Below are 14,365 nucleotides of genomic sequence, written 5' to 3' on the forward strand. Positions count from 1 at the left end.
GCCATCTAGTGGTTAATAACAGAAACATCAGGTTTCTTTTTTCAGGTCTAACTGGAATAGAATTTTTTTTTTTTTTTTTTTACAAATGCGTAAATAGCTTTGGTGAGTGCTGTGAAGTGTGTAAACCTGGTGATTCACAGACCTATACCCCTGGGGATAAAAATATATGTTTATAAAAAATAAAAAATTAAAAAAAACCAAATGCGTAAATATTTTGCAATTTTCTTTCAGTACTCTGTGTATATGTGGTTGGATTAAAACAATTTCTGAAAGAATTTATGAATGCTTATTTTTAAATGAGAACAATTCAAACCTCTAGCCATACTGAAATTTTCATTCATTTATTATTCAGTATAGCCAGGACTTGGGCTTAACACTACAGATAAAGAGATAAGCCAGCCTCAGAGCCCCTGTTTCAAGTTGAGGTTCAAAAGCTATATTCAGGGCACCTGGATGGCTCAGTTGGTTAAGCGACTGCCTTAGGCTCAGGTCATGATCCCAGGGTTCTGGAATTGAGCCCCACATAGGCTCCTTGCTCAGCAGGGAGCCTGCTTCTCCCTCTCCCCCTACCTGCTACTCCACCTGCTTGTGCTCTCTCTCTGACAAATAAATAAAAAAGACACAAAAGCTATGTCCATCTATTCTGGATCTCATGAGTGTGACCCAGGGACATTCCTACATAATTTTTTTTTTGGTTCTTTCTGTCTACATATATATGTACACATAAGCAACATATACATGTATATAGTATAGTACTGGGTACTATGTACACTACAAACTACCAAACTAGACACTGTACATATACAATAAAAATGAATTACAAATATTTAAACATTTAGAATATATTTATTAATTAAACAAAAATCTATATTAAAGGGCTCACTAAATTATTATTAATAATAGTTTTAGCAATGTGATGAGATAGAATACGTTTCATCATTTAAATAAAATCTTGACTTAGTGCTTTATGTTGCAGAAATTAAAGCTCTAGTGTGTTCATTTTATTTTGATACTTGGTTTTGATGACTATCACAGCTGCAAAATATTTCTCAAAAGATCTGTGGATCCAACGGAGGAAGTGCATCATTGGCTGAACTTTCTAAATCATATTAATTTCTCAGTCCTATTCACAACATTTCCTGTTTGATTGTATTGTTAAAATTCATAAATTCTCCCTTTCCCTGATGTCAAAATTGATTTTTTTTTTTTTTGGTAACTAGTCAGAAGGGATTTTCTTTCTTAAAATTTTTATCAAATGGTTTCAAAAAACCACTGAAACTCTTCATTTGGAAGATCTTAAAATAGCTTAAGGAATTCTGTTTCAATTTTTTAGTGTAAGATATGAGTTTATATCTGAGACATATCATTTTTGACAATGATGTAAACACATACAAACATCCATTTTCCAAAATTCTTTTCCCATTAAAAAGAAAACAAGACAAAACAAAAAACAGTTACTTTCTCACTCATTGTTAGAATGTCACCTTTAACTTGAAAGGAGACAATAAATGTCTTTATCTTTTTTGAGGATCTCTGTTAGGTGGCATCTATTGACAGCTACTTGTCATCAAAGAAAAGGTCACCAAATTTGGAGTACTTGTCATTTAGTGAAAGAGAACTGTTACTCTTTTAGATCCTTTGCCAAAAGATAACAAGACAACTATGTTGCATAAAAAAAAAAACAACAAAAAACAATACATAAAATAGATTTATACGGTCACACCTAATGTCATTACAAATTTAGACACTATAAAGAGTCTACTCTTTATGATACCAAATCCATAAACACACATAACCAAACATATTTGAACCACACTGTGCTTGAAGGGGTGTGTAGGCGTGCAGCTGTTGACCCCTTAAGTTGTGGAATGTATATTCTCTCCTCGGGGTACAACTTATATCTCCAGTGGCACATGGACCAAGTGGGGACAACACTGCCAATCATATATCCTATTTTATTAAAGTATATTCCACTTTAGTCTTTTAGATACAAATGAATGTAAACAGAAGTTGCAACATTTTCTTCCTGCACATCACTTCAAAGACCTTTAGGGTCTTTTGAACCTTTTCAGGTTTTGATACTCCATCCTCAGCCCTGAAGGACAAAGCATTCAGGGGTCTGAATGTTGAGGGCAGTTCCAAAGTAGAAGTTTTCTTCCTCTGGGGAAGTAGCTGCATTTGGGCCAGTCCTAAGTATGCCTGGACATCCCCCAAAGACCTAGATGTGTCTGTGAATCACTGTCTGGTAGTTTGTACTCCTTGGAAGCTAGTTTCAAATCTTCTTGAGCTACTAGATATTTAATTTACAATTGGTTCAGGGGAATTCGGCCCCTCCTGAGAGCATCACCACTCAGAGAACAGGCAGTCCTCAGGATTGGGCTCCAGGCCTTTCTAGGGGGATGCTTAGACTTCCCTCAGCTGGAATCTCCTCATCTGGGGTATCCTGGTGGTAGACATCTGGGCCAAAAGAAGGAGCTCTGCTGGTGCAGGCTTCGGGCCTGCTAAGCTGCGGGTCCTAAGGTAGTATTCTAAGAGGCTGGCAACTCAGGAGATCAGGGCAATCTGAGAGCCCTGAAACCCTGGCTGGCTGATTACCCCATCCCAGAGCACCCGCAGGGCTTGGGGGGGGGAAAGTTTGGGGCATCGCAGCTGGTAGTAGGACAAGAACTGGACACCAGGGCTTTTATCTGAATCTGGAAATGAAATCTATTCCCCAAATTCTGGTAAGGATCCAGGCCAGTTTTTATTTCTAGTCTGGAGGATCAAAGCCAGCAAGATTATCTGGATCTAGCAGCTTTTGTGGATAGGGGGCTCTAGTTAAATCCCACCTCTGTTTATAGTAGAGCTTGTCCTGGAACTAAAACAAGCAGAAACATTTGTTCAGGTTTCAGTAAAAAAAAGGGGGGGAGTGCATAGAATCAAATACCGAACAATAACCATATTTATAATAAAAGATATGAATATTGATTCAAATGATTAATCTAGCCCCATAAAAGCATGACATATTTGTTCTATTTCCACATAGAAATGACTAAAATGGAATATATTGACTTCTGATGTCTTTGTTTATATAAAAAATAAAAAAGAGAGAACCTTGATCAAGGATGGAAAATGCATGTCACGTACATTGCCATTTCATTCTAAGCCCATGGCGGGTCCTGCTACTGAACTACTCCCTTTGGCTGTACTGCTTAGGCTCTTCCCAACGTGGCTAGGATGAACCTTACTCTACAAAATAGGGGTGCAAGAATTGTTATCTTACTGAAGGTTAACATGTTTTCATTATGTTTTTTATGTCTAAAATGTTTTAAAATGTTTTATCATGAAAAATTTTTAACGTACACAAAAAGAGAATAGTATTATAAGCCTCCATGTACCTATCACTCAATGTCAAAATTATTCACATTTGCCAAACTTATTTCAACTATCCAACTCTGCCTCATTCACATATACAAATATATTCTGTTGTTTTTAAATATAATTAAATTAAATCTTAAGTATAAATAAATCTTCAAGTTTCCAGCTAGTAGCTATCTAGAAAAGCATCCCTTTAAAATATGTATTTTTTACTTGAGCATAGTTGACACACAGTGTTACATTAGTTTCAGGTGTACAACAGTGATTCAACTTCTCTATACCTTACACTGTGGTCACCAGAAGTGCACCTGACCTCTGTCATCATGCAATACTACTACGATATCTTTGACTATATTCGCTTGCTGTATCCTTTATTTCTGTGATATAAAAGCAATGTTTTTGAGATCCCCTTTCTGACTCCACCTTTGTACAAAGACAATGACGGGAGCTCCAGTAAATACATATGTTCACAGAGACCTCTCCTGCCTTTGAGGCATTCTGAGAACTGATAAACCTATCATCTCTCTTATACTGAACTTTGAAGTCCTGTGGCTCTGGAACCTTTGGCAGGTGCCTGAATGTTTGCCTATGTTCCAGCTCTAGTATCTGGGGTCCAGGCTCCTGAGATTTATTAAGTCGTCATCCCACCATGAGGTTCCTTACTGCTTCCAAGAATATTTCAATGCATTATACTTTGCATCTCAAATACGCCACAAATTAGCAGATCGCCATCCCCTTTTGAATGTTGTGGCGTGCTCCAACTTTTTCACTGCTTTTGTTTACTTCTCAGCCTAGAAGAGACTGGATTCTCTTCCTGCCTTCTCATGAATTTAAGCTTCCAAAAAGACCATTAAAAGTGATTTTCCATCAGGAATTCTGTTTTGCTTACAAATTACACTCAGGGGAAAAGAATGCAAAGTCCTGGTTGCCTTTCTGGAGTGAGGGGAGGAAAATACAAAGTATAAAACATAAATACTGCTCGTTCTTTTTTATTTATTTATTTTTTAGAGCTGGAAAAGCAAAACACAATTTAATATTTCAAAAAATTACCTGTCATACCAGCTTTTCATGATTAAAAACAATGCCTCTGCAAATGCACTTGTGCTTTACCACAGTGTCTGATATATGTTTTATTTCTAGCCAGCCAACAGTCAGCTCCTGCAGTCACTTTGGCAACTTTTTGAAGATATCCATCATTCTGGAGGAACTAGCCAAGGAAAAGCTAGAGTGATTGCTGGCTGTATCTGTAGCGCTGAAGTAGAGTAGAAAGATTTACAGTCAGAAGAGAGTCCCGGCAGCTGCTAACTGTGGGACTTGGAAAGCCACTTTATAACTCTGAGCCTCAGGCTCCTTATAATATAATAAAAATTGTATTGATAATAATAATAATGATGATGATGATCTATTCTCTACCATCATTACTATATGCTATGGTATCAAATAAGTAGATACATAAAAAAATCACTTTTAACATAAAAATCAGAATACTGTTATTTTTGTGAAATTTCATGTTATATTTCTTTATGTAATCAAGTACAGTAAAAATAAATCTTTGGAGCTCTCAAAAATCGTGTGATTTTCTGAGCCTGAATAGAGTTTGTTTTTATTTCAGAATATATTAAAAGGCATTGCGTTTTGGTGAGCACACACTAATGGTCGGTTTACACAAGTGGAGCGCGTGAACTACTGGGTGCTAGAGATGAGCTTTACGATTCCTGCAGATTCATGCATTTATATCTAGGACTATTATGAACTAAGTTTTGCCCACCAAAATTCGCATGTGGAAATCTAATCCCCAATGTGGTATATTCAGAGGGAAGGACTTTGGGAGGTGACTAGTCATGAGGGTAGAGCACTCATGAATGAGATAAAACCTTTTATAAGAAGAGGCCAGAGAGTTAGTTCACTGTCTACCATATGAGAATACAACCAGACATCAGCCATCGGTAACCCGGAAGAGATTCCTCACCAGAACCTCATCATTCTGATACCCTGATCTTAGATTTCCAGCCTCCAAAACTGAGAGATGTAAATTTCTGTTGCTTTTAAGTACCCAATGTATGGTACTTTGTGACAGCAGCCTAAACTAAGACTCTTTGTTTTCGCCAAATAATGACATTAGCATTTTAAGAAAGACCTTATATCATATAACTTACTACATCAAAGCACTTGATAGAAGGAAGCTTTTCTTTCTTTTTTAAAATTATTTTTATTAACATATAATTCATTATGTGCCCCCAGGGCTACAGATCTGTGAATCATCAGGCTTACACATTTCACAGCACTCGCCATAGCACATACCCTCCCCAATGTCCATAACCCCTCCTCTCCCTACTCCCCCACCCCCCAGCAACCCTCACTTTGCTTTGAGAGATTAAGAGTCACTTATGATTTGTCTCCCTCCTGATCCCATCTTGTTTCATTTTTTTAGAAGGAAGCTTTTCTTATGTTTTCCTGAAATTGAAAATTTGCATGTCTGGCTCTCTGTTAGACTCTAAGCTTCTAAAAGTCAAAATAAGGCCTTCAAGGGTGCTGATTAAAATCCTGGCTGTTGCAATCAGCTAAGCCTTCAACTCTCGGTTTCTGCTCAGGTCATGATCTCAGAGTTGTGGGATTGAGCCCCTCCTCTGTTGAGCCCCACTCAGGCTCCATGCCCACTGTGGAATCTGCTTGGGATTCTCTCTCTCTTGCTCTCCCTCTGCCCCTCTGACTTGTGCTCTCTGTGTCTCTCTCAAAAATAAATAAATAAATCTTTAAAAAAAAGAAAAGAAAAGAAAAAGTTGAAATCAGACAGACCTGGGCTCAAATTTGAGCTTTGACTCTTCCTAACTTGGGGCAAGTTATTTGAATTCTCTGAGCCTCAATCTGTAAAATGATGATTATACTAGTCCCTAAATCAATGTGGCTGTAGAATTAAATAAGAAAATACATGTAAAGCCTGGCACAGAGTTAATGTTAAATAAATACAGCCATTATTGTCTTTAGTACATTGACTTATACATAGCCATTATTGATTGTCTTTAGTACATTGACTTATACATGTTGACTGATTTGCCTAGCTCTCTAAATTAGACTAAAACTTTGAAGTCAGAGGCTATGCCCTAGACTCTCCCATTTCATTCTATATTTTCTCCAGTGGATTGGTGTTTGTCAGCATGGTGATCTGTACCACTGAGATTCTCCGTCCATCTAAATAAAGAGAACTCTTTTCCCTATCTAGATTCTGAACAATGTGAGAAAAAAACAAATAATCAAACTGGGGGCCAAAATATTACCTATTTTATCGATGCAGCTTAAAGAATGCAGTTTGTAGAAGAACCAAACACACTTACCAAGACAAGTCCCAAACTAGAGAAACTGATCTACCTAATCCCAGGCAACGCTTGTCTAGAGCAGCAGGGAAGCCTGACCAGATGAGGTCAGAGTAAAAGGACAAGCTCCCACTGCCATCAGGCAAGCTCATTTCTAATCCCAACAAACAGAGCTATGCTGGAAGCAGCCTGTACTTCTAGAACTTGGAGGCAAGATGTCAACCCTGAAGAAGATAAGCTGGACTTACATGTATTAAAGAATTCTCAATCAAGTGGACAGTAGGGGCGCCTGGGTGGCTCAGTGGGTTAAAGCCTCTGCCTTCAGCTCAGGTCATGATCCCAGGGTCCTGGGATCGAGCCCCACCTCGGGCTCTCTATTCAGCAGGGAGCCTGTTTCCTCCTTTCTCTCTCTGTCTGCCTCCTGCCTACTTGTGATCTCTGCCTGTCAAATAAATAAATAAAATCTTAAAAAAAAAAAAAAAGAAGTGGAGAAGTGGAGAGTAGACTCTTCAGATCAAGTCTTGGGACACCCGTCAGATCCCAGGAACTGAACAGGAAATAAATGAGTGTTTAGCCAGGAGAGACCTCTGTTAGCTTCAGGGAATTACAGGAAAGAGGTTCCCCACAAGTCTCTCAGAAACCCACAAAAGGGGCTCAACTAGAAGACTGAGCATCTATATATTGGCCACTCTTCAGAGGGTACCAAGGCCACATGACAGATGTATCACATGGGCAAACCTTTCCTGTCCTTAACCTGATTTTGTTCCTCTATTCCAACACTATAGGATTCAAAAGGAGAAGTGAGTTGGGTGAAATTGGAGGCGGAGACAAACCATGAGAGGCTGTGGACTCTGAGAAACAAACTGAGGGTTTTGGAGGGGATGGGGGTAGGGGGTTGGGTGAGCCTGGTAGTGGGTATTAAGGAGGGCACATATTGCATGGAGCATAGGTGTTGTGCATAAACAATGAATTCTGGAACACTGAAAAGAAGTAAAATTAAATAAAATGAAAAATAATAAATTCCACTTAATTTTGGTATTGGAAAAAAATTTAAAGAAGCAGCAGCATAGCAAATGGGAGAGAAGCAGCAGAAAAACAGGGACAGAAAATGGTGAGGAAACTGACTTCTCCTGTATGTTCCCATCACAGAACTCACAGCCTATAGAAGGGTCAAGATGGGGAGTGGAAGAAGCTTTAAAGTGGATGAAATATTGAAGCATTAATATTAGCCTCAATTTTTTAATACTAAGAAATTAAACTATTTATTCTTAGCTAAAAGATGTGGAACATGCCTGATATTTCATCTGGGGATAAGGAGAATTGTTTCTAGAAAGAAGATTGAGGGGGCAATTAACTACAGAGACAGCTTTTCCTTTAAGCTATTATCATGTGTTTATTTTACATGGGGATTCATAATGATGCCATGAAAGGGACAGTCTCTCCTTTTTGAAGTCCTAATTGTCAAAAAGTTTAAGCACAGAGTGGTTGATAGCCTTTTTTTTTCCCCTCTGAGAATAAAGCCCAATTCAGGAAAGCAGAAGCAAGAGACTGAAGAGCGAGAGAATATGAGGTTGATTTATTATTGATAGTATTGTCTGAATTCTTAATTCAGCCAGGTTTAATGTGAAATCTTTAGGATTTCCCAGTTTATATGAGCTAATGCATTCCTTTTTCCATTTAAGCTAGGTTCAAGGTTTTTTCCTTTCAATCCATGTCAGAAAGAGTCCCAACTACTAAAGAGCAATTATTTAGAAAAGCAATTAAAGCCACATGCACTATGTATACTACAATTAGATAAAATGACTGCTATCAGAGTAAGTTTTTAAGTTAGTGCTACTCATATATATTAGATAGCATGTACTGAGAATTACTATGTATCAATCACTGTTCTAAAACCTTTACAAGAATTAACTCATTTAATTACTATAATGACCTATGAAATTGTTATTATCTAATATGAACCTTAGTGTATCAATGTAGAAACTGAGAGGTTAAGTAAATAGTCCACAGTCACACAGCTTAGTAAGTAGTGAAGCTGGGATTCAAAGCCAGGCAGTCCAGCTCCAGAGTCCCATTCCTGATCTCAATTCAGAGTCAAAAGAAAAGAGCATAGGGCGCCCAGGTGGCTCAGTTGGTTAAGTGGCTGCCTTCGGCTCGGGTCATGATTCCAGGGTCCTGGGATCAAGCCCCGCATCAGGCTCTCAGTAGAGAGCCTGCTTCTCTCTCTCCCCATCTCCCTGCCACTCTGCTTACATAGTGCTCTCTCTCTAGCTGTCAAATAAACAAATAAAATATTTTTTTAAAAAAAGAGCATAATTGGGAATATCATCAAATCATGCATTTTTCTCAATATGCTGTGCAAAGAAATGCTTTTATGCACATAAGAATGCAGACTGTTATAAAGGTATGCAAATGAGTGAAATGAACCATTAGATGAAACATTTCTAATACTGGAGATCATTTCCAAGATTTTAAGTAATTTACTTAAACTGTGTTTCTCATTGAAATGGGAAGAACCTCAAACAGTCTGAATCTATGATACCATACTAAAACATCACAGTTCTTCCAGTTAAGGATAAAATATTAAAGTTTCAAAAAGAAAACTAAGCCATGTTGCAGATTGATTGTTGAGTTTCACTCTTTCACAATACCTGATGGCTTTTTTACCTGTGGAGAATGAAGTTGTTGATATACATTATCGGGCATATTTAATCAAAACCTGAAAGAACGCTTTATGGAGATGAATGAAACAAAGCATGGATAAAGACTCATTCACCATTATCTTTCGTATGGAGACATTTGACTTTTCAGTTTTTGAGATGATACTACAGAATGTCACATATTCGTAACATAGTAACGGAGTAAGTATACCTTTGTATGTCCAAAGTAGTAAATAAAAAATCTGTTTTTAAATTTTAGGTCTATTTTGAATATGAATTTCCAGAACCATTAAACAGGTAACACTAAACACTACTGTCCACTCCTGGTGACTAAAATTTGTTGGAATGTTCTATTTAATAGAAAAAGGGATTCAAATATTATTAAAATGTCTAAGCTACCCAAAGCAATATACACATTCAATGCAATCCCCATCAAAATACCATCAGCATTTTTCACAGAGTTGATGACTCTTTTAAAATTGTACCTGAAATTGGCAACCTAAAGTTGCCAAAAGCTTGAGAAACACTGCTTCGTGTAATTGCAGAAATTCTTGTGACATTAAATGGCATACAGGATCGTGTTTCCCTGGCATTTTAGTAGAAGTTGTGGTCAAAAATCAGTAGAGACTACTTTCTCCCTTTCAGGGGTCTAATTATATAATAGATTCTTCTTATAATCAGTGGATAAAAGGTTCAGAAGTTGGGTACAGACATCAGTCTGAGTGGTTTCTCAACAAAGTCTCCATTTTCTATTCAACATTAAGTAACAATCAGCTATCACCCACTCTGATTTCTCTGCATTCTGATGAAGATTTTCTACTTCAAGCATCAATAACCTGAGCAGAACTGAAGAACATGCTTCCTGATTAATCCCCCAGCCTCTAGCTATCTCGTGAGGAGGTAGATAAACAAGGCTCATTGGCATTTAAGTCACATAGACACAACCCTGTCATTCCTTTCTTCTATGACGTGACCTTCCTTCATTGTACTCAATGACAACAATGACATCATTTGGGATGCTGATTTTTTTCTCTAATGGAGCTATTATAAAGTAGCAATCATGCAAAAACGTTCATGACATAATGAAAAATATATAAGGAAACTTACCTGGTCTCATTCATTTCTTATGATTTATATAAATTATCTGCATGGCTTAAAACAAACTAAGGCTTGCTGGTCAATGCACTACACATGATAGTTTAATCAAGTTTGTTTGTTTTCAGAAGAAGGATGCATTATCACATGGAAAATGACAACAAAATGTTTTTGACCTGCTGACACGGGTTTCAAAAACAGTTCTTGTACATCAAGGCACCTAAACCCCAGTGACTACTTTATGGTTTGAAAGTTTCATGATATATATCAAACTTAATATATCTCAAACAGAACACATGATATACATTCTAGAGAGTTGGCATTGATATGCCATGCTTCATTCCTCATACTGGTGATGTGAGTCATTCTCTTTCCTGTTTCAGTCTTGGTAGAGGTTTGACAACAGTATTGAACTCTTCAGAGAACCAGCTCTTTGTTTTGTTAAGTATCTCTTGTTTTTCATTTCTCAATTTCATTGATTTCTGCCATTCTCTTTATTACTTCCTCCATTCTGTTTACTCCAGGTTTATGTTGCTTTTCTTTTTCTAGATTGTTGAGGTGAGATCCTACATTATTGATTTCAGACATTTCCTCTTTTCTATTGTGTTCATTTAGTGCTATAAAATCCTCCCTCAAGCAAATAATACATTATAGGTTAATAAAATAAATAAATAAAATGCCCCCTCAGCTCTGCTTTAACTATGTCTCACAGGGTTTTTTTATTGTAATAAAATATACCTATCATAAAATTTACCACTTTTTAGGAGTACAGTTCCATGGCATTATTCATATTGTACTGCAACCAGCATTTCTATCCATCTTCAGAAATTTTCCTTCTCCCAAACTGAAATTCTGTACCCATTAATCAATAACTCCCCACCCCTTCCTTTCCCCACCCCCTCAAAAGCACCACTGTACCTTCTGTATCTATAAATTTGACCATTCTAGGTACCTAATGTAAGTAGAATCAGATAATATTTGCCTTATTATGACTGGTTTATTTACCTTAGCATAATATCTTCAAGATTCATCTATGTTGTAGCAAATATTGACATTACAAATGTCAGAATTTCCTTCCTTTTAAGGTTGAATAATACTCCACTGTATATAATTACTATGTTCTGTATATGCATTCATCTGTCCATGGACACTTGAACTGCTTCCACCTTTCAGCTATTGTGGATAATGCTGCTATGAACGTGGGTATACATATATCTGTTGCAGAAGATCATAGAGGACTTGGAGACTGAAATATCATTAGGTCCCAGGAATTTCGCTAGATAGGTATCAAACCATTCTGAACACCTGCAAACTCAGCAGGAGATAGAAGAGAAGAAGAGCAGCAATTCTAGGAACAGAAAATCGACCACTTTCTGGAAGGTAAGACTTGCGGAGATGTGAATCTGAAGCAATGGGAAAATAGACCTCAGGGGGAGGGGCTGGCTCCCAGCAAACGATGGAGCAGTAGAGCACAAATTCAGAACTTTTAGAAGTCTGCCCTACTGAGGAATGTTGCTCCTAAGGCTAAGCAGCGGTGGAGCCCTCATAGGGACTGTGTGGTCTCAGGACCTGCAGGGTCACAGAAAGACCAGACGTGTCTGAATGTGGCAGAGCTGCCAGATATCGGAGTGGGAAAGCTGGCTACAGAGACAGAGCCAAGGAGTGAGCTCTCAGCTAGGAGTTACCTTAAACCATGATCCATGGCACAGTTGGGCCACTGCTCTTCGAGCAGGGACACCACAAGTGGCAGATCTGGAGAGATCCCTCCTTCCTAGTCTGGGATGAGCAGCACAGGAATGTGTACCAGGAATCTGCTGGGTTTGGAGACTCCAAATGGGGCTATGCACTAGAGCTAGAAAAGCTCAGTCACAGGCTGGTGAGCGCAGAGTACAGCCAGAGACCAGGGCAATGGGAGGAATTGACTGTTTTTCTCTGAGGGCGCACTGAGGAGTGGGGCCCCTGGCTCTCAGCTCCTCTGGGCCAGAGATTGGGAGGCTGACATTTTCATTCCTGTCCTCCAAAGCTCTAGAGAAAGCATTTATGGACTAAAAGCTACCTAGAGCAAACCCAAGCAGATTTCTTAGCCAGGCCCTGGCAAGGGTGGTACCATTCTGCCTCAGGCAAAGACATTTGAGAATCACTGCAACAGACCCCTCCCCCAGAAGATCACCAAGAACATCCAGCCAAGACCAAGTTCACCAATCAGCGAGAACTGTGCAACTCCAGAGCTATGGGAGAGCAACACATAGAATTCATGGCTTTTCTCCCATGATCCTTTAGTCTTTCAAAGTTAAATTTTGAATTTTTTTCATATTCTATTTTTTTAAAACTTTTCCTCCTTCCTCTCTTAATGTTTTTAAAAAATTTTATCTTATCAATACCTTTTTAAAAATATTTTTAAATTTTCATTGTTATAGTCATATTTTATCCCTTCATTGTATTTAAGCCTATTTTTTTATATACACATAGGTTTTATTTCCTTAAAATTTTGGAATACAATTTCTCCTAATAGATCAAAATATACCCTAAATCTAATGCATGGCTTTATTCTAGTCTCCACCCTGATCACATTCTCTCCTCTTTTTTTTTCTTTTTCCAACCAACATATCAATTACTTTTTTTGAATATTTTTAAATTTTCATCTTTAAAGACATATTCCATCCCTTCATTATGTTTAACCTTACTTTTAAATATATATAAGTTTTTCTTTCTTTAAAATTTTGTGAGGTAGATTCTCCTATGAGACCAGAATATACCAAAAATCAATTGAGTGGCTCCATTCTATTCACCAATCTATTATCTATCTATCTATCATCTATCTATCTATCTATCTATCTATCCATTTTTTCCCTTTTCTTCTCCCCATGGTCTGGGGTCTCTTCTGATTTGGTTAGCATATATTTTTCTGGGGTCTATGCTACCCTTTTAGTATTTTATTCTCTCATTCATATATTCTTATCTGGATAAAAGGACAAGGCAGAAAAACTCATCACAAAAAAAAAAAAAAAAAAAAAAAGAACAAGAGGAAGTACTGATGGCTAGGGACCCAATCAATACAGACATTGGTAATATGTCAGAACTAGAGTCCAGAATGAAGATTCTCAAGGTGCTAGCTGGGCTTGAAAAAGTCATGGAATATATTAGAGAAACCCTCTCAGGAGAAATAAAAGAACTAAATTCTAACCAAGTTGAAATCAAAAAAGCTATTATGAGGTGCAATCAAAAATGGAAGCTCTTACTGCTAGAATAAATGAGGCAGAGGAGTGAATTAGTGATATAGAAGACCAAATGATGAAAAATAAAGAAGCTGAGCAAAAGAGAGACAAACAACTACTGGACCATGAGGGGAAAATTTAAATGATAAGTGATACCGTAAGATGAAACAATATTAGAATAATTGGGATTCCAGAAGAGGAAGAAAGAGAGAGGGAGGCAAAAGGTATACTGGAGCAAATTATTATAGAGAATTTCCCTAATATATAGCAAAGGGAACAAGCATCAAAATCCAGGAGGCAGAGAGAACCCCCTCAAAATCAATAAAAATAGGTCCACACCCATCATCTAATAGTAAAACTTACAAGTCTTAATGACAAAGAGAAAATCCTGAAAGCAGCCTGGGACAAGAGGTCTGTAACACACAATGGTAAAAATATTAGATTGACAGCAGACTTCTCCACAGAGACCTGGCAGGCCAGAAAGAACTAGCACGATCTATTCAGAGCACTGAATGAGAAAAATATGCAGCCAGGAATACTATATTCAGCTACGCCATCATTGAAAATAGAAGGCAAGATACAAAGCTTCCAGGACAAACAAAAACTAAAAGAATTTGCAAACACCAAACCAGCTCTACAGGAAATATTGAAAGGGGTCCCCTAAGCAAAGAGAGAGCCTACAAGTGGTAGATCAGAAAGGAACAGAGACCATATACAGTAACAGTCA

Source organism: Mustela putorius, unplaced genomic scaffold (assembly GCF_011764305.1).
Source record: "Mustela putorius furo isolate JIRA1106 unplaced genomic scaffold, ASM1176430v1.1 tig00000580_pilon_pilon_pilon, whole genome shotgun sequence".
In the NCBI taxonomy this organism is placed as follows: domain Eukaryota; kingdom Metazoa; phylum Chordata; class Mammalia; order Carnivora; family Mustelidae; genus Mustela; species Mustela putorius.